Source organism: Amia ocellicauda, chromosome 12, assembly GCF_036373705.1.
Source record: "Amia ocellicauda isolate fAmiCal2 chromosome 12, fAmiCal2.hap1, whole genome shotgun sequence".
Taxonomy (NCBI): domain Eukaryota; kingdom Metazoa; phylum Chordata; class Actinopteri; order Amiiformes; family Amiidae; genus Amia; species Amia ocellicauda.
Window position 1 is genome coordinate 18,326,289 of NC_089861.1, and position 19,633 is coordinate 18,345,921.

A 19,633-nucleotide genomic window follows, 5' to 3' on the forward strand; every position below is an offset into this window, starting at 1 on the left:
TCTCCTACTATAACTACCTCCCTCTTCTGGGGGGAAGTGGGCACCCATCACCCTCAGAGCTGTCACTGTCCAATTTGGTGTCAAGCAGTTGGAACCTGTTGGGCATTTCTACTCGGCAGTCACATTCTGTGAGTTTATGTGGACTGCCACTTCATGGTTGAGCTGTTGTTGCTCCTAGTCATTTCCACTTCACAATAACAGCACTTACAGTTGACCAAACAGAAATTTGATTAATAGAGGTATGCAAAAAAATATCAAGAGATAGAAAATGCTGTGTGCATACAAAAGTGATAGAGATTAAACTAAATTCAAAGAATATGTTTAACTGCAAAGAGATCTTAAGAAAGGGATCAGGAATGCAAAGAGGGAAATAGAAAGAAACATAGCTCTTGGAGCTAAAACTAATGCAAAGAGCTTTTTTCAATACTACAACAGCAAGCGGTCAATAAAGAAGGGAGTGAAACAGATATAGGGCAAAAATTTAGGTATCTTGGAAAACGAACAAGATGTGGCAAATGTTCTAAATGTTCTGAGTATTTCACAGAGGTTTTTACAAAAGAAAAAATGGATACTCTGGGCTCCACACTCCAAGAAAGATATCGCTGCTCTAGGGGCAGTTCAGAGGAGAGCAACCAGACTTATTCCAGGTCTGAAGGGAATGTCCTACTGAGAGACTGAGGGAACTGAACCTTTTCACAGAGGAGACTATATGGGGACTTGATTCAAGTCTTCAAAATCATGAAAGGCATCGTGCATATCAAACTGGAGGAGCTTTTCCAGATCAGCAGTGACACATGGACCCGGGGACACAAATAGAAATTGTGTGAAGAAGTGTCTCCTGTTTTTCGTTTTGAATGCCTTGAAGCCCAGAGAGTTGTCACAATCTGGAACAAACTCCCCAGCGATGTGGTTGAAGCTGGAAATTTGGAAACATTTAAAAATAGACTGGATAGGATCCTTGGATCACTTAGTTATTAATGGACACCAAACGAGCATGATGGGTCGAATGGCCTCCTCTCATTTGTAAACTTTCTTGTGTTCCTATGTTCTTATGAAGCATGTAGCACTTACAAAGCAGGTATCCACATACTTTTGGCCATGTAGTGTATTTTTGTAATGCAGTTATCATTATGTACTTAGTTACTTAGTTATGTACTCAAAATAAAATGTTTCTGTTCTGAAATTTGTGTTCAGTGTCCTGGTAATTATGAATTAATGTGTTTAGTTATTTTTGTGTTTTTTGTTTTGTTTTACAAAATCAGGACTACAGGAAAAATGGCAGTCACATGCACAACCACATGCAGACACAAACAATCACATCAACAACTCTCTCACACACACATGTGGAGAGAAACTCCATACCATCAGGGTCCTCCTCATATATTATTTTCAGCATGCAATGCCTGAGACGAGTGCTACTGCATCCATGTAGCGGTAGCCAGTGAGTAAGCATGACTGTAACATTACCGGACAGAGATGGTCTAAATACAATCACCTGACTGTTATTATTGTAAAGCCGTGGCCATTTTATCTTCAATGTAGGGTGGAAATAAAGACACAGGAGTTAGCGGGTGAAGTACTCTGCCTCAGCTGTACTCGGTCACTTGCAGGATGGGAGTTGCAGGACAGTCAGTGTAAGTGTCACAAAGGTTACAGGTGTTACACCCATTAGGGGGAGCTGCAGCCTCTTAACCTCCGACAGCTCTCCACCCAGTCTCCTCCCTACACACAGAACAGATCTCAGGGTTGGCACACACAATGCTACAACCAGGTTATAATCAAATCTTTGTTTATATATATATATATATATATATATATATTTACAGAATCCCCAGGAGGGGATACCCACCCCCTGAAAGAACCACTGACAAGTAAGTCAATTAAAAATGACCATTGCTCACTCAGGGCCAATTGTCAAAGTAACAATCATTTCTAAAATATGGATCCAATGAAACAAAAAAGCGAATTAGCCCAAATCACTCATCCACCTCCCCCAAAATATTGTCCAGGTTCTTCTCAATGCTTCTGCAACCCTCTGGCTGACACACCTGCCAATGTTTCCAAACTGGAAACGCACCAGGACCCCTGGACACCACCGAGACCCCTCTAGACCAGTCCAGCAATGCAAAAACAAAAAAAATCCAGTACAGACTACTACACAGGCAACAGTTTTCTCTTCCTGCTCTCAGGTTTGCCTTAATTTGCTCTAGCTCAGACTCAATATGTATTTCATTGCCAAGCCCACAACCATAACCATGGACACAGAACTCCCACCCCAATTCCTACAGTCAAGCAAGTAAAGAAAAAAACATTTACTTCCCTGGTTTAAGCTTGGCCATCTGTGTAATGTCCGTCTCCCCCAGGGTCTTCCATGAGTCCACACCCCTATAAATCTCAGAAGCGAATGCTCCAAGCATCAGTCCTCTGCTGTTGGGTTTGGATACAGCATCGCCAATGTCCAACCTCCTTGTAACATGTGGCGCCTGCCATTATAATCCCTTGTGAAGCAGCTTAAAACTTGCAAGGGAAAAGGGGAAAAAATGCAAACATTCCCGAAGAGAGCAGATAGAAAAAATATACAAAAAGTTTAATATCAAGGAGAGAAGAAAAAGAGCCCCTGAACCTTAAACTAGTGATGGATGGCTCGAAACAACGATTGGAAACTGCTTAAAAACATTTGGAGCACCATCATGTTGAAACAGTGTTTATCGAGTGTGTATCAAAGTGACAAGGTCACATGGTTACAACAAGCTGAGTTTTGTTTTGATTGAAGTAGATTGAAGTAAAGAACAAACCGCTGGTCATGAAGATTAAGAAATACACAGAAGTAATACTCCATGATGTATAACGGCAAAACCGACCGGCTGATTTCTCAGCCAAGAAGAAAGAAAACATCTGCAATGTACATGTATTATTATTATTGTAATGATTAAATATTACAGGTAGTAATGACAACAATAATAATAAGAATAAGAACAATTGAAGATACTTTTTTAATTATTCAACACCGCAAACCTGTCCAGCCGATTTCTTTTTTTTTTTTTTTTTATTGTTTTGCCTATAATTCTGATGAGCTTCTAGACAGGTGTGCGCTAATTGCAAAACTCTAGGAGAGTCAGATAATCTTAATTTGTTTTTTATTGGTCACATTATCAGCATAGTTCATAGTTCATATTTCATTATGTACAAAATAAATCTGTGTGATTGGGTGCAGGCCCACCCACAGCTATGCGGTAGGTTTAAAAGCTGAAACGTTTTGCGGGTCTGTCAGTTGCATTGGCCTCCATGTAGCCAGCAGATGTCACTATGATGACGCTGTTTCGAGAGTACATAGTTACATAGTTAATTCAGCATATCATGTCATCTCACCTGATCCTTACAGAGAATTACTAATACAATATATTAAAAATACAATGTCAAAACTGACGGGTGATACCTCAGACAGTATAGGCAGGCCCTACTCCTAGAAATTGTTGCCATGTCATGCCTGGAATACTGTACTTTCTACAGAGATTCCATACTGAATGATACATCCACAATGATGTCACACCTGATTTGCAACCTACACATGTCTCTCACACCTGTTATTCAATGGTCATATTCTTATAATTGTTTCATGTCACATATGATATAATCTCACAAATAATGTACTGTATATTCTGTCAGTTACATGTGTTTCAGTTATTCATTTTGCAGATACAGTGTTCTTGTGTTCTACCATCTAGTGACGGTACTCTTGTCTGGGAATGAGGCAGAGAGGCTTCTCCACAGCAAGAGAAGATGAACAGTGGAAGGGGCCTCTTTGCCATAAGAATCACAATCAGTAAACATTTTTATTTTGCAGTGCATGTAAATGTACAGTGGGGGAAAAAAGTATTTGATCCCCTGCTGATTTTGCCCACTGACAAAGAAATGATCAGTCTATAATTTTAATGGTAGGTGTATTTTAACAGTGAGAGACAGAATAACAACCAAAAAATCCAGAAAAATGCATTTCAAAAAAGTTATAAATTGATTTGCATGTTAATGAGGGAAATAAGTATTTGACCCCTTCGACTTAGTACTTGGTGGCAAAACCCTTGCTGGCAATCACAGAGGTCAGATGTTTCTTGTAGTTGGCCACCAGGTTTGCACACATCTCAGGAGGGATTTTGTCCCACTCCTCTTTGCAGATCCTCTCCAAGTCATTAAGGTTTCGAGGCTGACGTTTGGCAACTCGAACCTTCAGCTCCCTCCACAGATTTTCTATGGGATTAAGGTCTGGAGACTGGCTAGGCCACTCCAGGACCTTAATGTGCTTCTTCTTGAGCCACTCCTTTGTTGCCTTGGCTGTGTGTTTTGGGTCATTGTCATGCTGGAATACCCATCCACGACCCATTTTCAATGCCCTGGCTGAGGGAAGGAGGTTCTCACCCAAGATTTGACGGTACATTGCCCCGTCCATCGTCCCTTTGATGCGGTGCAGTTGTCCTGTCCCCTTAGCAGAAAAACACCCCTAAAGCATAATGTTTCCACCTCCATGTTTGACGGTGGGGATGGTGTTCTTGGGGTCATTCCTCCTCCTCCAAACACGGCGAGTTGAGTTGATGCCAAAGAGCTTGATTTTGGTCTCATCTGACCACAACACTTTCACCCAGTTCTCTGAATCATTCAGATGTTCATTGGCAAACTTCAGACGGGCCTGTACATGTGCTTTCTTGAGCAGGGGGGCCTTGCGGGCGCTGCAGGATTTCAGTCCTTCACGGCATAGTGTGTTACCAATTGTTTTCTTGGTGACTATGGTCCCAGCTGCCTTGAGATCATTAACAAGATCCTCCCGTGTAGTTCTGGGCTGATTCCTCACCGTTCTCATGATCATTGAAACTCCACAAGGTGAGATCTTGCATGGAGCCCCAGACCGAGGGAGACTGACAGTTATTTTGTGTTTCTTCCATTTGCGAATAATCGCACCAACTGTTGTCACCTTCTCACCAAGCTGCTTGGCGATGGTCTTGTAGCCCATTCCAGCCTTGTGTAGTCTACAATCTTGTCCCTGACATCCTTGGACAGCTCTTTGGTGTTGGCCATGGTGGAGAGTTTGGAATCTGATTGATTGATTGCTTCTGTGGACAGGTGTCTTTTATACAGGTAACGAGCTGAGATTAGGAGCACTCCCTTTAAGAGAGTGCTCCTAATCTCAGCTCGTTACCAATATAAAAGACACCTGGGAGCCAGAAATCTTGCTGATTGATAGGGGATCAAATACTTATTTCCCTCATTAACATGCAAATCAATTTATAACTTTTTTTAAATGCGTTTTTCTGGATTTTTTTGCTGTTATTCTGTCTCTCACTGTTAAAATACACCTACCATTAAAATTATAGACTGATAATTTCTTTGTCAGTGGGCAAACGTACAAAATCAGCAAGGGATCAAATACTTTTTTCCATCACTGTATGACAATAATTTACCTTCTGACCAACAAGAGGAATTTTATTTGATCTTTTGTAGTACGTAATATTTTTTGCATAGTTATGCTTTATGGAAACCCAATAAAAGGAGAAAGAATAGCGGTGTAACATTCAGAAATTTTGCTTAGATTTTCCCACAAGATATATATATATAATATTGTATTAGTAATTCTCTGTGAGGATCAGGTGAGATGACATGATACGCTGCATTAACTATGTGTTACAATCCATGAATTAGTTATTGATTTTGTTACTGCCTTAAATGCAATATTATTGACTTTATTTATTACTATTAATAATAACAAAGATTGTAGAAGTATGCCAGACAATTTTAGAATAAATCAAATCTAGTTTAAGGTTTCTGTGAGAATCCATGAATTTTTTCTTAATGCTTTAACTGGCTATTGGCGAATGTCTGTTGAATGTCTGATGAATGTCTGAATGTTTGAATATAAAACTAACTTTACCTCCATGCAACAACCATTTTTGTAACATTACAAAATGAGCTGGGAACACAATAAAATAACTTAAAGAAAGTCTCACCCCTCTACCATCGAAGGGGTCTTATTTTAAATACTTGTATTTAAAAATAGTCAATTCATTGGTGGTGATATGCTCTAGTCATCAGAAATAAATGTAACATAGGATTTATTATTTATGATAAACAGTAGTTTGATTATATTTCATCCCAAAGAATCTGATGTCAGTGAATGTGTTAGTGAAGACATTAATTAAGATTTATTTTTTAGCATATAGCATATAACATATGTATTTAATTTATGATTTATTTATTTCTCCATGTAGGAAGAAAAAACTGGCATGTATACCGTACATGATGAGATGAAAAAAAAAGTTCTCTGTTGATCTCAAACTTTTAAAAGTTTAGACTGGTTGTATTGACAGTCATGAACATTGCACTTTTAAATGCACTATATCTAGATACTTTTTTTGATTTATATGAACGCTGCTAGCTGTACGCTCTGGGATCGTATGAATGTTTCTAGCTGTATGTTCATGATGACAGTTGACCACCAAATAAGCAAGAAAGCACAGTTGCAGGAACTGCATTTCTGCATTTCTCAGTCTCTGCCAACAATACAATCACTAACGTGAAATCCTGGTCTGTTCAGATTCCTCGTGCTAAGTCAATAATCTGGGGTGTGGAGCTGAATTCCAATTGCCACGGGGATTACCATCAGACTGAGCTTCTCCAGGGCCACTCAGGAGTAATTGTCATAATAATATATTATAATAATAACAAAAACAACTAACTTTTGTTAGTCATCCTTAACACATAGACAATGTTTTTGTTTCTACATACCTTGGGCGGAGAAGCGAAGAGGGAAATGACAGCTGTCCAGATCGGTGAGAAAAATGCAACGGGGATGACGAGCCAAAGATAGCAGGAGATGACAGTGAAACACCAAAAGGCAAAGATTTTGTAGGAGATAACTGTTTATTGAGATTCTGCAGTGATAAAATCCACAAGTCAGTACAGTTACATGGCACGTGTTCGGAATATTAGAAGTTCTTAATACTCCATGTTCATGTATTCTGTTTATGTTATAAAGAAGGCTTATATGTGCAGTTAATTTACTGCTGCACACCTAAGCAGTGAACATATTGTAAGTTTGAGGTGTATTTGAACAAATACAAAATAAAAGGGGTGTTACCTGTAATTCAGTTTAATATGGAAGAGCCCTGGGCCTAAAAATGAAATATAAACTACATTTCTACTTATAAACTAAATATTGCCACTTTAAAACTCCAATGATGTAGCTCCAGCAAATGTAAATGTGAGGGGGATGCATTGTGCCTCAAAATCTACAAAATGCCTCAAATAGTAGATCTTGTAAGATTGTACTTTAGACTTGCGTTTAGTAATATGAAGATATTGGCAATGTTAGCACATGGTCATGGTGTTATTATAAGTTACAGAACTTTGAAGAGAGTTTGCCGAAAACTTGGACTTTACAGGAGAAAACACTATTAGGACTTGGTTCAAGTGATTACGTTCATACAAAATAAAATTGAGAAATCAGGACAGATTCAGGGTCGGTGATTACATCTACGTGCAATTCAATGATGGTTTATTGTGACACATGATACATATCTGACGAAAAAGACTTGGATAAAACTAAATATTGAAAATGAACGTGTTTTTTCAAACGAGCGCAATAAACTGTGTAAACAGGTGTATACATTGGTATGAATTATAAAATTATAAAATGATATGTTGCGAATGCAACCCCAGTTATCTGAAAAAAGAAGCACTGCCCAACGGGGAGGGGATTCTGCGAACTTCCATAGGAACCTGATCGAAAACGTCACTCTATTAAAGCTGCCATTGGCCCCTGCGCACGTCACTCAAACAGCTCCCTTCCACTTCCTGTTTGTATAAAAGGTGACATCTGCACAGGTTTGTCCTCTTTTGCCGGGAGCTAGGACTCCCTCGCAACCTTGCAACCCTTGGTAAATGCTTCCTTTTTCAGATAACTGGGGTTGCATTCGCAACCTATCGTTATCTTTCAAGTCGGAAGCGATGCCCAAGGGGAACAGCTCGAGTGCCATCAGCTGGGAACAGCGGCAGTGAGTGTCAAACTACTAACAAGTTAGAACACAGCGACAGTCCTGCTGTTTACACATATTATATACACATAGCGGGGTACAGGGCAGATGCATGCACCACCGCAATAAAATGCAATACTAAATTAACCATATGCAGGGTGGCCTCATAAGGCAATGTACCTGGAGGCTGCATGACAGACCCTGTATCCGCGCTCCATAGGGTACAAACAGTTGTTCCGAGCGCCTAATGTCCTAATGAAGCCAACTCTCCTGGTCCAAAGATATCAACTCATTAGGCCTGTTAGAGACAGCACTTTCAGGAGGAACGCAGGGTTAGGCCATAATGTGACCCTGGAGCCATCTCCTGCAAAACTGACACGATGGGTGTTTTTCAGAGGTGATTGCACCCGCAAAAACGCAGTCTTAAGTGACACTAGAGTTCAGTGGTTGAAATGGGGCTTGGGAAAGCACGTCCAGCACTACATCAAGACAGCCAGGAAATGAGACCCAGGGGCCTCGCCATCAATACGGACGTGACATGCGGATATGGCTGCCAGATCACCTTGAGCGTGGATGGGGACTTTCCCTGGTCCAACAGTTCCTGTAAAAATTGTAATATGACCCCAATGGGACAATTAACTGGGTCTTGACCGCCGTCTTGGCACCAGGTGCTAAGCGTCTGCCAGTGGTAGGAGTACTGTGACCTTGTAGATGGAGCACTCGCCGACTAAATAGTGGCTACTACCGCATGTGACAGACCCCAGGCAATCAAACACTCCCACTCAGGGGCCAGGCCCAGATCTGGAGGAGGCATGGATTTGGGTGGCAAAGCGTGCCCTGCACCTGGGACAATATGTCCGCTATCACTGGGATTTGCCAAGGCTCTCCGTTGAGAAGGGCAATCAGGTCTGCAAACCAGAATCTGCAAACTGTCACTCATTCTCTCCTGATCTTCTCGAGGACCATTGGGAGAAGGGGGAAAGATGGGAATGCGTAAAGGAGACAGCACGGCCATGCGTGTGCTAGTAATCGATCCCTAGGGTCCTGAGCTGTCTCAGATGGAGAATCATAGTGGGCAGTGGGTGGCCTCTGCCGAGGCAAAGAGATCCACTTCCGCTCTTCCGCTAGGCTCTACAGTTGGAGCGGGTGGAGGCACCATTCTGAAACCGGGGGGCCTCCCTGAGAGAGGAGGTCCGCCACCGTGTTGGATAGGCCGGGGAGGTGAACTGCTCTGAAGGAGTGGAGCCATCGCTGCACCCACAGAAGCAGGTGGAATGATAGATACAGTCTGCTCAACTGGAGACCTCTTTGCCTGCTGATATAGGCCACCACTGCAGTGTTGTCCGTCTGAACCAGCATATGTCTCTCCCATAGGACTGGCAGGAAATGACAGTACGAGCAACACTGATTGTAACTCCAGGACATTGATATGGAGGGCCTGTGCGGGCTCCGTCCACCTGCCTCTGCCACGACGTCCGTCACAGACTGCTCCCCAACCTTGTGTAGCGTAAGGTACACTTATAAATTTCAATTAAAGAAGTGAATTTATAGTATCACCTTATCACGAATCCTGGAATCTTGTAGAACTCAATTTCCGTAATAATTGGACGCAGACACCAATTCCAAAGTTATAAATTGTCAAATTTATTCAAAAACAAAGACTAAATGTAGCACTACACTAATTATACAAAAGGGAAAAACTAAATAAAATTCAACTCTAGATCAACAAATCAAAGACAAATCACTTCCGTGACCAAATCAAAGACCATGGGATCGCATATGATATCACACAAATCGTTCAACAAAAAAGGTTATAAACACATTGACTACAATACCGGTTAGTAAGACGAAGGTGAGTCTCTCATTAGTATTGTTAGTCATACATTAAATAACTACGCAGGTTAGTATTTATGTCAGGTAACTTCTCGTTATATATATATCAGTCTCATTTACGTTTAGGTGCCGAGAAAGATCCTATCATTACTTGTTACCACAATTTCCCTTAACTGATTATTATTCAATGATTAAGGATAGGTAGGGCCACCTATAATCTGGTGTCTATTAACTTGTGTCAATTTCAGACTAAACAGTTAAAAAGGAATGAGAAGATATTTCTCGGCGTTGACAGATTTTATTTCTAAAATTATCAACAAAACAGTTTAATGCAACACACATTTATATTTAAGAAAACGAAATTATATTACACATTCTAAAGTTATGAATCACAGATTAACATTTCTAATTGATTTCTCAAATGTCATGAATCACAAACTACAAACTGTTAAACTTATCTGAACTTCGTCGCAGAGAGGCCTCTCTGTCTTCGGGCTCAGATAACAGCACACGGCACGAGGTCCGTGTGGTTTGTAACAAAGGCAGTCCGGTTCGGCTTTGTCCAAGAACTTCCACTCAGTCGATGCACCTGGAAGTTGGGGTTTCGCGAATGTAGAGTCTTTTCCAAACAGATTTTCCACTGGTTTGAAGGCTCCAAGGTTGTGCACAAAATCTTCTTTGTAAGCAGGGTTCCACCGTAGTTACTTGAAGACAAAGTCTTTGAGGAAAGCAGGGCCCTGTTCGTTCCAAGGGTCAAGTTTCTTAAGACTCAATAGCTATTTAAATGACTGAACACTTTCGTATACAGTCGACTTGTCCAGCTGTAAAACTCCACTGATCAGGTGGGCACAGGCGGGCAGCGCAGTCTGTAAAGTTCTTTATTTAATAAAGTCCTTTAAAAGAATTCTTCGTAAGGCTCAATCTCCTTCTCCCAGTTTAACTCTTCTGTTGCCAGCAAAGACTTAGTTGGTTTCTGGTTCTGGTTCTGGCAACAGAGCTACAGGTTGAGCTGTGGCAGCGAGTTTCTGGTTCAGGTGAGAGAGAGAGAGAGAGAATGTGCGCTGTTCTTTATACGCCTGTCAGATCAAAAGGTGATTGGTTCTTGAGTTTTTGAGATTGGATTTCGGTTTCAGCCCCCAGTGTCCTATTGGAGGGGGGCTTGATTTATGACTGATGTCAATCCATGCCATCTTTTGGAAATGCCGGTTGGCCCGGGTTTGTAGCTCTGTGTCGGGATTTCGGCTCTCGTCCATTTCAAAGAGCTTTTATTACCTACAGGCCCCCTTCCCCAGACATCTCACAGCAGGATTCCAAACTATTTGGCCTATTCTCGGTGCCATCCTCCCAGACTGTCACTTTGATGTAAACCAGTCCCACGCTTTAAGGAAATCTGATCACTTTGGGGGGAGAGGTCTTCTTTAGATCAGTGCTTCAGCTCAGAGCTAAAATGCTCTTATCAAAATAACCCATCATAACGCTACACTTGTTTGGAGGTGTCTGTCGTCATGACTGCTCGGTGGTAGACTGGGCCCAGGGGCACACTGAGGGTCAAATTGTGAGGGCTCTGACACTAAAGGTGCGCCTTCCAGCCTGCCAGAGTGACTGTGACTCGGTGTACTAGATCACGGTGAAGGTGCATCCAGAGAGACCTGAGCCACCACTGCAGTGACCTCAATTGGAGGAGGCTGAGCAGGTGGGTCTGTGGTGCAGCTGCTAGGAGGCCCAGCAGCCTCTGGCAAAGGGACACCCTGACACGAGTTCTCAGTTGGAAGAAGGAGAGACACGTGTGTATGGAGGCAACTCTCTCTGGCGCCAGCGTGGTGAGCATGGCAACGGAATTGAGGCACAGTCCGAGGAACCGTGCCTGATTAGTTGGTGTCAGGCGGCTCTTCTCTCGATTGACCAGGAGGCCCAATTCGGAGAGATGGCCTAGAATCAGGTTCGTGTAGCTCTGAACCTCCTTCCTCGAGTGAGAACAAACCAGACAGTCTAGATAATCAGGGATAAAGACCCCCTGGCAAACACACAAATGCTCTGCCCTCGAAGGGGAAGTGGAGAAACTTCTTGTGTGCCTGCACAATAGGGATATTAAAGTAAGCATCTTTGAGATCTACCGTGGTGAGCCAGTCGCCGGGCTTGATGGCCTGGGACATGGTGCGCAGGTTGAACATCTTGAAGCGCAACACCTTGAAGTGGCGGTTCAGGCACCTCAGATCCAAGATGGGGTGGAAACCGTGTGGGTGTCTCCAAGGCTGTGTGTCTGGAGTAGGAGACAGAGGGGCTTGGGGAGAGATGGAGGTCCAGAGCCACCAAGCACCTACATTCACTCGCTGGAGTGGGAGATCAGTTGGCATGGCGGCAGTTGTGGCAGCACGCAGGGAGAGAGTGGGTCTGTCGGTGCCCAGACAGACAGAGCAGAGGACCTCCCTACTCCAGGCGGGGAAGGTGCGTCGGCTGCAAGCGGTGCAATAGTGGGGCCAAGAGGAGCTCATTGCCGAGCACACACGCGCGTGAACTGGAAATGTGCAGCTGGGGAGCTGGTCAGTGTTTGCACCAGGGGGCACACAACAACTGAAATGCCACTTCGACAAGTGAAGCACCTAGCGGGACTCGTCGCTATAAGCACATCTCCACTTGGCAACGTTAAGGACACAGGGGAACTGCAACACCAACCAGATGCAACCTTCCTGTTGCCCGAGAGAACACTGTGTATTCAAACACTGGGGTGTAGGATACAAGTGTGGCGTAGGACCATAGGCTTAACCACACCCCGTGTGCCAAGGTTTCCAGGGACACCAGGTGACGCGGGGTCCAAAGGGGCTGAGGGTAGTAGGCCACCACCTGAAGCGAGCCCTAAAACCAAGGCCTGTACACACAGATGAGGAGGCACAGCAGAGCTCGATCACAGAAAGCTGAGAGAGTGAGATCTCCTACATCCGCAGCTATATTGAGGAGCGCAAACTGGCGGAGGTGTCGCTCATGCAGGTGAGTCTCCTATAGAGAATTATATTTTCGCTTGTATAATAAATAATACTCTGCTAAACATCTCCAAAACAAGTAGAGAACCCAAATACAAGCAACAACAATGGTGATTTTTGTAAATATTATTAGTAGTTTTATTATGTTTGCTGTTGCTGATATCAACAGATTGTTAAATATACAGTATAATAATTTATATTACATTTGAAATAAGTCACGTTTTTACAGAATGCATTGTAAATATATAGGTATTCATCAACATGGCACAAACATATAAATCACATTTCAATTGTAAATGAATCTATTGATCTATAAAATGAGTTGGAACCTTTCAACTAATGTTGTAGTGAAATAAACATGATTTGAAAGAACAGCAATAAACTGTGTTCTGGTGGTCTCAGGAGGAGTAATTTGTAATCAAACAACTTGATTTTCATTAAGTTCTGTTAGAAAAATAAATATACCAAATCAAATTAAGTTGCTTTCTACTCAGGAATTGCTTACTGTTTGAGTGACCAGTTTAACAAATGCCTGAAATTTCCAACTAATTTTATTTATTGTTTCCAGGTCTTTTTACAAGTGTTTGATAATCTCTCATCCTCCACCTCCAGTTAAGATTTCCCTGGAATTGACCTGCAAATTTCCAGTTGGGGGGAGCTCAGGCATGTGGTAGGAGTATGATGAGAGTCTCTTGTTGTGCGGTCCTTGTGACAGTGACAGTGAGAGTCTAATCAGTTAGACAATCTGTTTGTTGCTGGGATTCTTCATTGTGTTTCCCCCACTGATGAAACTGGCCTTGTGTTGTATGACAGTTGCGTTCGAGATCGTCTATCAAAACCGCATTCCTGTGAAAGAAAGAAAAAAACAATTTTATGTCACAGGCGCACAGGATTGGCTCCCCACTATACAAAGACCGGAGAGATTGTGCTGTATATGGGACTGCACAGCATTGTACTATACTGTGTCACAGAAAGTCTGCACTCATTAGTATTAAACACATTTCTACTGCAGTCGAACAACCAAGGTGTCAGTGTCAGTGTACCTTCAGAGGTACCATTCGTGAGAGAACTGATGTGTGCGTGGATGATAATGACATGAGTCTGGAGTTTTGTTCTTGTCTGACACAGACATACCATATACTTGGTGTGTGCTGTAGGGCCGGTGGACCTGGTAGGCCTGTCTCCTCTCCAGCCTCTTCCTGAATTTTCCACAGCAGCCACACAGAAGACACTGTAATACAGGGAGAGAGAGAGAGACCCTGCTCACTGACACACCACTGTAATAGAGGGAGCCTTGGCACACATTCACACTGCTCTATAAAGGTGTGCACACACACACACACACACACACACACACACACACACACACACAGAGGCGCGCACACAAACACACTGCTCTATAGAGGCGTGCACACACACACACACACACACACATAAGCTGCCCTATAGAGAGACTCACACAGAGTAAGATCCAACAGGGCAGCAGTAGGAGGACAATCCCAATGGGGACAGCAATGGCGATTCCCCAGATCCCAGGGTCTCTCTTGCCAGGGGTGGGGGTCACTATGGGCAGCAGGACCGGAGGAGGTGGTGCAGTCGTGGTATCTGTGGGTGAGATTGGGAAAATAGTTCAGTCTGCGAGTTGGGTTGAGTTGACTATAGTGGAGTAGAGTAGATTGGGGTAGGGTAGAGGAGAGCAGAGCAGTGAGTTGTTTTGAGTCATTTAAGATAAGGGGAGTAGGGTAGAGTTGATTTGAGCTGTGGAAGTTAAGTAGAGTAAAGTAGAGCAGAACAGAGTTGAGTAGGGTGGGGTGAGGTAGAACTCACCGCTGGCTGTCAAGATGGCGGCCAGGAATAGACTGTTGGTGGCAAAGTCTCCATCCCGGTACACATACTGCACTTGGGCTTGTAACTCATTGCTTGTGTTGCTGTGGAGAGAAAGAGAGGGGGAGGATGTTTGGGGGGTTAATACAGTACAGTACAGACACACTGTGTGCACTACACTTAACTGAGAGAGAGAAATAGGTATAGATAGATTGATAAATGCATGAATTTGAACACAGAACATGCATTTAGATTTAATAATGAATGTACAAATTCATTAGCGTACAGGGACTCACCTGAGCGTGACATTTGGGAACTTGAATTCTGCTGTGGAGTTGCCGAGAATCAGTCGGAGCTGTAAATGAATGTGAAAAAAAGAACAATGTGAAGATCAGGAAGACAAGAAGTTGAAGGCAGTCAGACAGACAAACAGACAGTACAGCAAGGAAGGCAGGCAGGCATTTAATTATTTACTTATTTTATTTATTTATCTAAGGAAGTGGCATACTGCCCGGCTGGGCCCTGCTGCTCTCGGGAGTCTCACCAGGTCAGTGGCAGTCGACTCAATCTGGGCTTGCACTTCGTTACTTGGCTGCTGTGGGTTTGTCACAGGAAGGTTTGTCAACTGGAAGATCATTCCGATGGCGAATGCCGTGTCGTTGATTTCTGTAAGTGCAGAGGGAAAGCAGAATGAACAAGGAAGGCACACACAAACAGGTTATTTCTTTTGATTGCGTTTGATTTAATTATTACGTATTGAGACGAAAAAGAGGAAATCACCAAACTACAGTTCTGTGTCAGTGAGCTGTGTGTCTCTCTGTATCACAGTATCAGTGAGCTGTGTGTCTGTCATTGTTTCTCCCTCTCTCTCACATCTCTCTCTCTCCCTGTGTCTCGGGTGCACTCACTACTGTAGGTGATGTTCTGGAAGGTGACCAAGGAGGCTCTCTGCAGGTTCAGTGTCTTCACGATCAGGTTCTGCACAAGAGTCTGCACCTCCTGCTCACTGGGCACCTGCTTCCTGGTGTTGAAAATCAGCTTGATCAACATTAGAGCCTTGCCGTTTCTGGAAAGAGAGAGTGGAGGGTTAATACAGCACGGCACAAACACACTGACTAACTGGGCAATACAGTATATTAACACTGCACTGAGAGAGAGAGGGTTAATGCAGTACAGACACACTGACAGACTGGACACTACAGTACATTAACACTGCACTGAGAGAGAGAGGGTTAATACAGTACAGCACAGACACACTGACTGACTGGACACTACAGTACATTAACACTGCACTGAGAGAGAGAGAGGGTTAATACAGTACAGACACACTGACTGGACACTACAGTACATTAACACTGCACTGAGAGAGAGAGGGTTAATGCAGTACAGACACACTGACAGACTGGACACTACAGTACATTAACACTGCACTGAGAGAGAGAGGGTTAATACAGTACAGCACAGACACACTGACTGACTGGACACTACAGTACATTAACACTGCACTGAGAGAGAGAGAGGGTTAATACAGTACAGACACACTGACTGGACACTACAGTACATTAACACTGCACTGAGAGAGAGAGGGTTAATACAGTACAGACACACTGACTGACTGGACACTACAGTACATTAACACTGCACTGAGAGAGAGAGGGTTAATACAGTACAGCACAGACACACTGACTGACTGGACACTACAGTACATTAACACTGCACTGAGAGAGAGAGGGTTAATACAGTACAGCACAGACACACTGACTGGACACTACAGTACATTAACACTGCACTGAGAGAGAGAGGGTTAATACAGTACAGACACACTGACTGGACACTACAGTATATTAACACTGCACTGAGAGAGAGAGGGTTAATACAGTACAGACACACTGACTGACTGGACACTACAGTATATTAACACTGCACTGTAAATATAGTAAAGATAAATCTTGACTATGGAACACATTTGGATTTACCCTGTGGGACCTGTAGTTCTGGAGGCTGTAGTGGGAGCTGCAGTTGTTGAAGTTGGTTGATCTAGATTTCAAGACAGACAACACAGAAGTCAGCAATTACAGTGGTCTTCTATCACCCTGCGTGTGTCATTTCTCTTCTAGATGTCATTGTTATTCAATACAGAGTTGTATTACAGAGCAACATTCAGCTCTAATATCTCACTATTGAACTATCCTGATTAGAAATGAACCAGACTCTACTGACCCCAGTGCTATAGTACAGTAATAACACTGAAACTGACCGTTGATGCTCAATGTGGCTGTGAGGTCCTGGACTGGTCCTGTGATGTTCAGGATCTTCTTCAGTTTATCATTGGGGTTCTGGAGTGCACTGCTCTGGACTTTATACACCACTGCAGCCTGGACCTGTGCATCCATTTTGCTGTATGAATGGAAGAAGCGTACGTCTGTCATTCACCACATTGCACACTGCAAACACTGGGCAGCTCTGTCTCATTATGAAGATCACACGTACGTGAAGTTGGCAGCAGGGATGCTGGCAGGCTCCCCACCCAAGTAGTTGGTCAGGATGTCTCTGAACTGCAGACAGGATAGACAAACCAGCAACGTTAATGAACAGGAGATCTATAGTACAGTATAGTAGAGCAGAGGTCTGCAGCCCTGGTCCTAGTCAACTACTGTAGAGTACAGTGTAACAGTCTACGGGACTCCTACCCTGGTCCCGGATAGCTACAGCACAGTATACTACAGTACATCAAGTGTCTTCAGCCCTGGTCCTGGTGAGTAACTGAACAATACAGTAAAGTACAGTGAAGGTTTCCCATCCAATTCAGTCTCTCCTCAGTTGGAGTCTCACCAGGGCGTTGATGGGGTCCTGGATGTTGCTGAACGTCTGGTTGGTCAGATTAGAGCCTTCTGGAACAGTCAGGTTGTCGATGCGGAAGTCCACGGTGACGGCAAAGGCGTTCCCAGTTGTTTCTGGAAAATTAGAGAAAGATGACATGAGACTCTGGCTGAAATCGTACTGGGACTTTCTCATGTATGAATGACTGAGACAGTGTGAGCGAGGTGTCTCTGTTCAGTCAGTGTGAAGCTATGGAAGACACTCCTGCTGCAGCAGAAGCAATGAGGAGCCCTGACTCACTCTGGTACGTGATCTTGGTTGCATTCACTGGGTAGATCCCCTGGGCCTTATAAGGAGCCAGTAGGTCAGTGAAGGCGTTGAGGACAGCAGTCTCATTGGGAGCCGGGTTCGAGCTGTTGAACTCCAGTCTCAAGACAGCAATGACCGAGCTGATATTGTAAAGACAGAGAGACACAATGACATCAACACATGAAAGTCCAAAACCTTATTTCTTTTGACTATAAAATACAGGGTTTTGATCTACCTTGTGGGAACTGCAGTTGTGATGGCTGTAGTAGGAGCTGCAGTTGGTGAAGGTGGTTGACCTGCATTTCAAAACAGAGAACAAGGAAGTCAGCAAATGCTGTGGTCTTCTATTAGCCCACTTGTGTCATTTCTCTTGAAGAAATCATTGTCAATTGCTATAGAGTTGTATTACAGAATAAAAATCAGCAGGCAGCTCTAAAATCTCACCGTTGAACTATCCTGATTAGAAATGAACCAGACTCTACTGACCCCAGTGCTATAGTACAGTAATAACACTGAAACTGACCGTTGATGCTCAATGTGGCTGTGAGGTCCTGGACTGGTCCTGTGATGTTCAGGATCTTCTTCAGTTTATCATTGGGGTTCTGGAGTGCACTGCTCTGGACTTTATACACCACTGCAGCCTGGACCTGTGCATCTGTTTTGCTGTATGAATGGAAGAAGCGTACGTCTGTCATTCACCACATTGCACACTGCAAACACTGGGCAGCTCTGTCTCATTATGAAGATCACACGTACGTGAAGTTGGCAGCAGGGATGCTGGCAGGCTCCCCACCCAAGTAGTTGGTCAGGATGTCTCTGAACTGCAGACAGGATAGACAAACCAGCAACGTTAATGAACAGGAGATCTATAGTACAGTATAGTAGAGCAGAGGTCTGCAGCCCTGGTCCTAGTCAACTACTGTAGAGTACAGTGTAACAGTCTACGGGACTCCTACCCTGGTCCCGGATAGCTACAGCACAGTATACTACAGTACATCAAGTGTCTTCAGCCCTGGTCCTGGTGAGTAACTGAACAATACAGTAAAGTACAGTGAAGGTTTCCCATCCAATTCAGTCTCTCCTCAGTTGGAGTCTCACCAGGGCGTTGATGGGGTCCTGGATGTTGCTGAACGTCTGGTTGGTCAGATTAGAGCCTTCTGGAACAGTCAGGTTGTCGATGCGGAAGTCCACGGTGACGGCAAAGGCGTTCCCAGTTGTTTCTGGAAAATTAGAGAAAGATGACATGAGACTCTGGCTGAAATCGTACTGGGACTTTCTCATGTATGAATGACTGAGACAGTGTGAGCGAGGTGTCTCTGTTCAGTCAGTGTGAAGCTATGGAAGACACTCCTGCTGCAGCAGAAGCAATGAGGAGCCCTGACTCACTCTGGTACGTGATCTTGGTTGCATTCACTGGGTAGATGCCCTGGGCCTTATAAGGAGCCAGTAGGTCAGTGAAGGCGTTGAGGACAGCAGTCTCATTGGGAGCCGGGTTCGAGCTGTTGAACTCCAGTCTCAAGACAGCAATGACCGAGCTGATATTGTAAAGACAGAGAGACACAATGACATCAACACATGAAAGTCCAAAACCTTATTTCTTTCGACTATAAAATACAGGGTTTTGATCTACCTTGTGGGAACTGCAGTTGTGATGGCTGTAGTAGGAGCTGCAGTTGGTGAAGGTGGTTGACCTGCATTTCAAAACAGAGAACAAGGAAGTCAGCAAATGCTGTGGTCTTCTATTAGCCCACTTGTGTCATTTCTCTTGAAGAAATCATTGTCAATTGCTATAGAGTTGTATTACAGAATAAAAATCAGCAGGCAGCTCTAAAATCTCACCGTTGAACTATC

General features: G+C 43.6%; 3 long non-coding RNA genes across 3 annotated transcripts; all 3 read right to left on the reverse strand.

Moving 5' to 3' along the window:
* Positions 1–12,940: 12,940 nt before the first annotated feature.
* Positions 12,941–14,880, reverse strand: LOC136764493 (uncharacterized). Its single transcript, XR_010821203.1, has 4 exons — positions 14,657–14,880; positions 14,289–14,434; positions 13,964–14,060; positions 12,941–13,675 (listed from the first exon to the last, which is right to left on the reverse strand). It is a non-coding gene; the product is annotated as an uncharacterized LOC136764493 (long non-coding RNA).
* Positions 14,881–15,189: 309 nt separating this feature from the next.
* Positions 15,190–16,685, reverse strand: LOC136764495 (uncharacterized). The gene is made up of 3 exons (XR_010821205.1): positions 16,630–16,685; positions 15,562–15,719; positions 15,190–15,319 (listed from the first exon to the last, which is right to left on the reverse strand). It is a non-coding gene; the product is annotated as an uncharacterized LOC136764495 (long non-coding RNA).
* A 1,776-nt stretch (positions 16,686–18,461) lies between these two features.
* Positions 18,462–19,202, reverse strand: LOC136764496 (uncharacterized). Its single transcript, XR_010821206.1, has 3 exons — positions 19,169–19,202; positions 18,881–19,002; positions 18,462–18,603 (listed from the first exon to the last, which is right to left on the reverse strand). It is a non-coding gene; the product is annotated as an uncharacterized LOC136764496 (long non-coding RNA).
* Between the last annotated feature and the right edge of the window lie 431 nt (positions 19,203–19,633).